The sequence below is a fragment of the Macaca nemestrina genome, chromosome 2 (genome assembly GCF_043159975.1).
Source record: "Macaca nemestrina isolate mMacNem1 chromosome 2, mMacNem.hap1, whole genome shotgun sequence".
Lineage (NCBI taxonomy): Eukaryota > Metazoa > Chordata > Mammalia > Primates > Cercopithecidae > Macaca > Macaca nemestrina.
Window position 1 is genome coordinate 203,186,941 of NC_092126.1, and position 9,497 is coordinate 203,196,437.

A 9,497-nucleotide genomic window follows, 5' to 3' on the forward strand; every position below is an offset into this window, starting at 1 on the left:
GTATCAGATGTAATGAGATCAAGTACATGATCTTAAAATGATCTTATTTCATAGGTTAATAGAATCTCAGAGCCAGATCAGGCTAAAAGATCACTTAGTATAAAAAGCACAAAGAACAAACATTCTTCACCAATGTGTATCCTAGGTTTCGTTTAAATGCTTCAAGTTATATAATTCTCGGGTTTTTTTTTTAAGTCTATTCTTGATCTCAAGTGCTTTAGATAATAATAATTTTCAACCATTTATTCTAATCCTGTCTTTTAAAATGATGCTAAACAAATATTTTCTTTCTTCATCAAAATGATTCTTTAAATACTAGGAAATAGCTGCTTTCCCCCTTTAGTGTCATCCCTAAAATCACCTTCAGGCTAAATAATCTGCATTTTTTGAACACAAGTTTTAGTTTCATTATCATCTGAGTAATGTCCTTCCTTTAGATTTCTGGATGCTATTACTTCTGTTAAGGTCAATCTTAACATCTGATGCAACAATATTTATTCATCCTAAAACACAAGACTTTCTTCATTTCTTCTTTCTTCCTAATTCAAACTAAACAAAACATAACAGAAATCATCTGGCAGCTGTTCACAGTACCCTCTCCCTCTTATCGCCACCCGTCTCATTCCCGTTGCTTAGATAAAGAGTATGTCCTATGACAAAAGCATGACTCACAATTACTTCTACAGTTCATTTGTCCTGTGTCCTGTAGCATTAAACCTAACGATTTTGACAAGAAAAGAGTCACCTGGCTTCATTTCCTTTTCTGCTGAATATCCATTTCACACGACCATGGTGACTATTCATTAGCCTCTGAATCTTCCATTTCACATGACCATGGCGACTATTCATTAGCCTCTGAAACTTCCATTTCACATGACCATGGCGACTATTCATTAGCCTCTGAAACTTCCATTTCACATGACCATGGCGACTGTTCATTAGCCTCTGAAACTTCCATTTCACATGACCATGGCGACTGTTCATTAGCCTCTGAAACTTCCATTTCACATGACCATGGCGACTGTTCATTAGCCTCTGAAACTTCCATTTCACATGACCATGGCGACTGTTCATTAGCCTCTGAAACTTCCATTTCACATGACCATGGGGACTGTTCATTAGCCTCTGAATCTTCCATTTCACATGACCATGGGGACTGTTCATTAGCCTCTGAATCTTCCATTTCACATGACCATGGCGACTGTTCATTAGCCTCTGAATCTTCCATTTCACATGATCATGGCGACTGTTCATTAGCCTCTGAATCTTCCATTTCACATGACCATGGGGACTGTTCATTAGCCTCTGAATCTTCCATTTCACATGACCATGGGGACTGTTCATTAGCCTCTGAATCTTCCATTTCACATGACCATGGCGACTGTTCATTAGCCTCTGAATCTTCCATTTCACATGACCATGGCGACTGTTCATTAGCCTCTGAATCTTCCATTTCACATGACCATGGCGACTGTTCATTAGCCTCTGAATCTTCCATTTCACATGACCATGGCGACTGTTCATTAGCCTCTGAAACTTCCATTTCACATGACCATGGCGACTGTTCATTAGCCTCTGAATCTTCCATTTCACATGACCATGGCGACTGTTCATTAGCCTCTGAAACTTCCAGGAAGAGGGAATCTTTTGCTTTAAATTTAAATCATTTAAACTATTTTAAAACAATCTGAAAATATTATTTTAAATAATTATTCCTAATAGTACAATTTATACACACACATTGATATATTTATATATATGCATATGTGCATACATAAGCACTCATTTCTAAGTAAAAGAATTTGTTAATTAATCACCCTTAACGGCAAAATAGCTCCCATTAGTCAAGCCTCAGGTTAATTAATTCACCAGACGATGAGTGATATAAGTCCTAGTGTTTCTTCCTAACTACTTACTATTCCCTCCAGAAGACACGCTCGATATATCTCTCGCCGAACAGCCTGGTTTCTGCTTCTGCGGAGGCTGAGTCTTAGCACTATATCTGATAAACATTTTCTTGGAATAAAAAAAAGAATGTAATTTTTTTTGACACAGACCTATTTAATGTTAGTGAAAATAGTGGGTACCATTTAGGATTCAAAAAAATAAAAGAACTATTCAGGGAGCAGCCACAGCTTGCCATTGAAGTTGAAGCCGATTTCTTATCAACACACAGAACGCAATTCTGCCAAGAACCTGAATCAACCTGCAAATGAATTCTTTCCCAGAGCCCATGAATAAGAACCCAGTTCGGATGAGGCCTTGATTCTAGGCATCGTACAATCCTAAGCTGAGAGTCCACTCAAACCCGCCTGCACCTCAGACCTAGAAAACTGAGCTAATGATTGGATGTTATTTTTAGCTGTGAAGTTTGTGATAATTTGTAGTGCAACAACAGGCAATGTATAAACACGTCAAATAAATATCTCCAACTCAACTCGTTCAAAAAAATGGCTCCTCCCAGTTACGTTGATGCAAACTTTCCCTTTCAGTTAATAACAACTTCATTGTTTTTGTTGTTGCAGCCAAAAAACTGAGTCATTCTTACATTCTCACTTTTTCTCCCATCTTTACGTGTGTAAAATCCACCTCAAAATCCTATGGACACTACGTCTATAAAATATCCAGAATTTAACCAGTTTTCACTCCTTCACTGTGCCCACCCTGGTCTGAGCCACTAACGTCTCTCACCTTTTACTGCAACAGTCAACTAACAGGTCTTCACACTTCAACCGTATCTCACTAGCCTCCTATGCATTTTGTGGACACAATAGCCTTTTAAAAACCTAAGTCATATCATATCATTTCTCAAAATCTTGCATCATCTCCCCATTTGAACTCACAGGAAAAGTCTCCAGGCAATGAGCTGGTAGGTCCTTCAGGATCTGTTCCTCCCACATCCAGTGTATCTTTTCCTATTCTCCCCTTCATTTACCCTGTGCCAGCCATACTGGCTTCCTTACCATTTAAAAAACCCAGACAACGTTGCCTTAGAGTGTTTGTTCTAATAACCACTTTAACTCTGACTTGAGCTTCATCAAATCCCTCATTTGCTTCAGGTTTTGCTCAGATTTTACATTCTCCATGAAACCTGCGCTAGCCACAGAGGCCCCATGCTTCCTCTCCTCTCTCTTGGCATTCCAGATCCCTCCCAACTGCTCTGATTTCTTTGGTTATTTTTTCCATGGAATTTATAAATTTTTAACATGCTACATACTTTGCTTTCTTATTGTGTTTTTTAAATTTATTTCCCACCTCTCTCCAAATAAAATGTAAGCTCCTTGCAAAGAGGAATTTGTGTTCACTGTGTTCACAGATGTACATGTGTAAGGCATCTGAATATTTGCCTAGCACACTGAAAGAGCTCAGTGAATATTTGTAAAACAAATGGGTGAAATGCAGACATTACAGACACTATTTAGGAGAGAGTAACATCTACGGATTTGAACTACTAGGTTGCCCCTGGCAGAGGCATGGACAGAGGCACACAGCACAGTAATAGTGAAACAAGATTCACCTGGGACACATTAACCACAGATCTGGATTGAAAACAATGACAATAATAATAAAATTTGATACTAAATCTTTCTTTGAGAATTTGCGTGATAGACATACAGAGAATACGGAATCCTGGCTCTATGACTGACCAATGGTGGAATCTTGGTTAAGTCATTTAATTATTTTCTGTCTCAGTGTCCCCATTTTAAAAATGGAGATAAAGTATATCCCATGAGGTTGTTTTGAGGGTTAAACAAGACAACAGATTTTCTTTTCTTTTTTATTATACTTTAAGTTCTAGGGTACATGTGCGCAACGTGCAGGTTTTTTACATATGTTGGACACAGGAAGGGGAACATCACACACCGGGGCCTGTTGTGGGGTGGGGGGAGGGGGGAGGGACAGCATTAATAACAGATTTAAAGTGTGTAGAAGAGAGCCTGCACCCAGAGGATATTAGCCTTCCTCACCTCTGTGCATTCTTTGACTTCAAATTGTTGAACAAGTGCCAAGATGTAGAATCTATCATAGTGATACCCCCTGAAGTAGGGCATGACTGTCATATATTTAAAGAACTTTTTCAAATGTCCTCCCTCATCCTGAATTCAAAATGGGACTTAGAATGAGTTTCTTAGAAACATAATTTAGAGACACCACCTCCAATGTCACTCGTAGTTTGGAACCTTGAATTTCTTGGTCTATACTGGATCCAAACTCATACAACACACCTCACGTCGTTCCCCAGAGACCCCTCTCCCTCTCCATTTTCCTTTCCTCTTTCTTCCTCTCTCACCCTTTTACAATCCATTATAACTAATCTTTCTAGCTTCTACAGAACCTGGAACAGGTATTTGCAAAGAATATTCACTACATTTTGCTAAACAATTAAATAACTTAGGAAATGACCCAGTTTTTTGTTCGTCTATGATGGCATGTTTCGAATAAGACTATACTATTTTATTATTTCAGAGTTCTTATGCCCGTGTTTCAGGGCTGGGACTAATGCGTATTTTCCTAGTTATCTCCACGTCCGGTTCCTGACGGCCTCCACCTGGACTCAGCACTTCAGGTGAATCTTTTTTTTTTTTTTTTTTTTTTTTTTGAGACGGAATCTCGCTCTGTGGCCCAGGCTGGAGTGAGCGGCGCCATCTTGGCTCCCTGCAAGCTCCGCCCCCCGGGTTCCCGCCATTCTCCTGCCTCAGCCTCCCGAGGAGCTGGGACCACAGGCGCCGCCACCACGCCCGGCTAGTTTTTTGTGTTTTTAGTAGAGACGGAGTTTCACCGTGTTCGCCAGGATGGTCTCCATCTCCTGACCTCGTGATCCGCCCGTCTCGGCCTCCCAAAGTGCTGGGATTACAGGCGTGAGCCACCGGCCCGGCCTTCAGGTGAATCTTTAACAATGCTGACCTGTGTGAATAAGGTCAATCAATCCACGTGGCCATCCCCGGCCCTTGTACCTGCTCTTCTTTTATGGCTGTTATCCTTTTGAAAATGCATGTTACAGCATTCACAAAGAAACTAGAACGCTAGATTGAAACACAGTTTCTCTTCTAAACATACTTCTTCATTTGCTTATGTTTTTCTCAGAAGTTTCCTTTGGGAATTAAATATATTTTTACTGTTTCTTTCAAGTGGGTTGTTATTATTATTTTTTTTTAGGAAAGAAGCTTTCTTCTTCTCCAAGCACTTTGATTTTTTTTCTTGAAATACAATTCCTTGAGCTGAAGCTATAAACATTATTTTCTTCCTTGGAAATAGATAATTAGGTACCATTTTAAAAAGAGATTTTTAAAGGAGATACTGAAGCTCAAGTATGTAAAGAGTGACATTCTGTGAAACATGGGTATGGTTTTAGGCATGAGAAACTCTGCTAAAACATAATTATACAATGAGGAATTTCTACATGATAACAATTAACATTTAAGTGGCCAAATAATGCCTCACTCCTGTTTTACTCGGAGATGACCAGGGAGATGGAGTCTTCTAGTATAAGTGTGGCATGGCCATGGGAGGCATTTGTCAAAAATGTGAGATTGGAAGCTTCTCCAAGTAGGTGCATTAACTCTTCTTTAGTCAGATGAGGAAATCCAGTCTCAGAGAGGCAAAGTGACTTGAAAGTATGTGGTTGTTTGCAGCCTTCATTTCCTTATCTGTAAAAGGAGAGCTGTCAGCATTTTCTCCATAACATTAGAAAACATGGATTCTTGTAGCTGAGATCAGCCCATATAAAATCCCACATAACCAGTATGTCAGACAATTGCCTCTGAACTAACTGAAGAGTAGGAAGAAATATGCCACTGAAAGATTCATGCTGATGGCTCACATTCTGCTCCAGAGGATGTGTGCCTTAAGGCCTCCTATCTCCTCACCCTTCCTTTTTCATAAACCGGGTAATGTAAATAAAAATAATGTGGCTATTGTGTTTTAAGAGATGTGTAGTTAATTAATTAGCTATTAATGTAACTTCGGATTATAAAGTTCCTTTTTCACCTCCTCTTTTTCCTGTCACTGATTCCTTCAAGTTACCGACTCACCTAGTTTTAAGACATTGAATCTATAAAGTCACTTCCAAATAAGTACCCAAATATTCGGCAAGTTAGTTAGGCACTGGCACCATATGTAACGCCCCAGAGAGTGACCCTGTTTCAGCGTTAATAAGTCACACTCCCATTGTTGCACAAGAAATACTGACGCAATGCTGACTCCATTTCAGTGATTAGTTTAGGCCCTGAGACAAGGTATACAGGCAAATTATGGAACATGAGAAGTGTTTGTTAACAGACATATAAATAAATGCCACAGGGAGAAAGGGGAAGGTGAGATCAATCCTTTTCGCTGGGTCTGAGGAGAGTCGCAGGTCTTTAACCAAGGAAGTGACACTGAAACAGGAGCTCTGGCGACAGGCGGGATTCTAACCTGTGTTCATGGAGGAAGGACAGGAAATTACATGAGCAAAGGTCAGAGAGATGGTATATTAGTTTCCTGTGGCTGCTGCAACAAACGACCACACGTTTCACGTCCTAAAACATCAGAAATGTATTCTTTCCCCGTTCTGGAGGCCAGAGGTCGGACATCAAGGTGCCCGCAGCGGCAGGGCTGTGCTTTCTCTCGAGGCTTTCAGGGGGAATGCGTTCTTGGCTCTTTCTGCTTCCAGGGGTTGTTGGCATTGGTTGGCTTCCTTGGCTCGTGGACATGTTTCTCCACTTTCCGCCTCTGTCGTCACATTGCATTCTCTGTGTGTCTCTTACAGGGATGCCAACCAGATAATCCAGGACGATTTCAACGCAGCTATCCTTCTTCCAGATAAGGCAGTATTCACAGGTTCTATGGACTGGAAATGGACTTTTTTGTGGAGAAGCCATTTGTCAGCCGACACAGATGAAAAGGTGTCTTATAAATGACTTATTGACTATGAGTGCATGGGGAGGGTGGAGTTGGTTTGCAGTATTATACTAGCATCTCCTATCTCGATCCTGTGATGAAAACTATACGTCTTTAACCTAAAAAATGTGACTACTGTATAAACTCAATACCTGATTTTTTTTTTTTTTAATGAGGTAATAGACTCAGGGAGTTTAGATAATTCACTTAAAGTACATCATGGATTAAGGATACCACTTAAGTGGTAAATTTAGAATCCAAATAGAAGTAATTCATTTTCATGTTTTCTTGATAAAGGCTTTTAAACTGCATCCCCCCTTTTCTATCAAGTTATTGAAGACTCAGATCTCTCTCACACACACACGCACACACGCACCCGTGCGCGCACACACACTCGCACGCACACAATTCTAACACAATAGAGGCACAGAAACCTCATCAATGCGTCCTTACAGGTCGAGCCATAAAGAACAGTTTTTTTGAAAATCCACTAAACAAAAAAAGGTTTTCAGGTGTGGAAAACAGGAGTGCACACACCGTAGGATCCATGACAACATACTGCCATTCTTTGTTTGCACACCTGCTTCAGAGAATTGCAAACATCTTGAGGGCAGGGATTACATAACAGTGACGACATATTGTGCCCCCATACTCACACTGTTTTTTAAGTGACTCTCTATGGGTATAGCCCTGGTGGCTCTTTTAGAACAGTGATTCTTACCCCATTCCTCTAGTAACAACTGCTTGAATCAGGGGAGGACAAAAAGCATCCACCCATGGGTTGAAATACACTTTTTATTCAATAAATAATTTAAATTATTAAAATTAGAGTCTAAGTTAGTATGTCTGAGTCATGTTATTGGTGGAGTCCAGGAGTCAAAGTCAATGAATTCAATAAATAATTTTAATTATTAAAATCAGAGTCTAAGTTAGTATGTCTGAGTCATGTTATCGGTGGAGTCCAGGAGTCAAAGCAATGAATTCTTATTTTGATTCAATGAGCTGCCCAAGTATCCTTCCTAAAAGCCTCTTTACCGGAGCCGGCACACTTAAGATCGACAGAACATCTCCCCACGTGCGCAATGAGAATGTCCCACCTGGATTAGTGGCCTCCTGTTCACCACTTCTGACCCTCAGCCAGAGAGGGTTGGGACGTGTTACCTGGCTGTAAACTATAGACACCAAGGGCACCATCACTCCTTTGGAGAATATTAAAGAAGCCACTGTCCATCACGACAGTTTTCCACTTTTCTGTTATCCCTCACTGAAGTTATCAAATTTATAATCAGGGAGCAAATGCTCTCACCCAGATCCACTGACCACTGGCTATTGCCTGCAAAGCTGATGGCCAGGTGAAAAATTCGTGAAAAATATTTGAATCTATATATATTTTGTAGACAAATATTCCACCTGTCATAATATACCATTTTTGAAAAACTGATTGATAGTTCCTGTCTCTGCTATTGCTGTGCAATACGGAGAAGCATTTCTACCCTCACATTTCAGAGTAAGCGCTTGGAATACATTGGCTCTAGGGTACAAAAGAAAAGCACAGACATCATAAAAAGGCATCAGAGAGAATGAGCTCAGTGGAAAATGGCATCTGGCTAAAAAGTGGACAATGGATATTTGGGGCCAGTTAAGGTAAGTAAAGCCATCAGCTCAGTGACAACTCTCTTTAAGTTACTCTATTAAACAGGTTCACCCCATCACATAGTGATGGCAGCAGTGATGGCCGTCGGGGAGTCGTGGCCAGGACTGTCCACTGCACTGAGCCGGAGCTGAGAAGAGGCGGGAGCCCTTTCACTTCAGAGCTGGAAGGGGCATCTCTGCACTCTGGGAGGCGCAGGAAGCCGCCTTCGCCTGCGGGTTTGGAATGCCGGCTCCCACCGCCTGGTCTCCCCCGCTCCTGGCACCCACTCTGATTTTGGAGCAAAGTTGTGGCTAGGCCTGTGTGCTGTCACCGCCCAGCTGGGTGTGCACGTGCATGGGTAGTGCTGACACGCCAGTCCCCTGCTGCCTCGGCCCCCTCGGGACTGTGGGTGCCGATGAACATCGGAGACAGGCCGAGTGGGGACTGAGGGTGGGGGCTCGGCCTGCGCCTGCAGGCACCCCTCAGCACAAACAGCCTGGGTGCCGTGAACGGTGGCAGGAGGCAGACAGACTCCTCGGCAGAAAGCGACGGGCCCCTGGTGAAATCCCACCTCCAAGCCAGCGACAGCCTGAAGCCTGGGGGCCGGGCTGCCCGTTCCAGTGACTGGAGTAGAAACTCAGGGTACTTTTTCCGGGCCCGCCCATGGCCACCCATAAACCAATCAGCATGCACATCCTCCCTGCTGAAGCCCATAAAAACCCTGGAGTCGGCCAGACTCACAGACATCACCTGCTGTGGGTCACTTCTCTGTGAGGGATGCAGAGACAATGGGATGGCCTGCCTGCAGAAGGGAGCTAACCACTCTGGCTCTTCTTGCCACTAAAGGCTGCACAGACACCGGGACAACCTGCCTGTGGAAGGGGCTACCCCCTCTGGCTCTCCTGGGAGCTGTACCGTGACTTCGCCTTGCTCACCCTCCAGTTGTCTACGCACCTCATTCTTCCTGGACACGGGACAAGAACTC

General features: G+C 42.3%; 1 protein-coding gene and 1 long non-coding RNA gene across 2 annotated transcripts in view; one reads left to right on the forward strand and one right to left on the reverse strand.

Annotated features, from left to right (window-relative positions):
* The window catches only part of LOC105485558 (roundabout guidance receptor 2), a 1,382,758-nt gene extending 1,381,955 nt beyond the window's left edge, over nt 1-803 (reverse strand). Inside the window, exon 1 of the mRNA XM_071089525.1 lies at nt 746-803. The gene's annotated coding sequence lies outside the window, so the exon portion shown is untranslated. The remainder of the gene's footprint in view (nt 1-745) is intronic.
* The window catches only part of LOC139361157 (uncharacterized), a 17,038-nt gene extending 10,195 nt beyond the window's left edge, over nt 1-6,843 (forward strand). Inside the window, exon 3 of the long non-coding RNA XR_011618698.1 lies at nt 6,749-6,843. This is a non-coding gene — a long non-coding RNA (uncharacterized lncRNA). The remainder of the gene's footprint in view (nt 1-6,748) is intronic.
* Nucleotides 6,844-9,497: the final 2,654 nt, after the last annotated feature.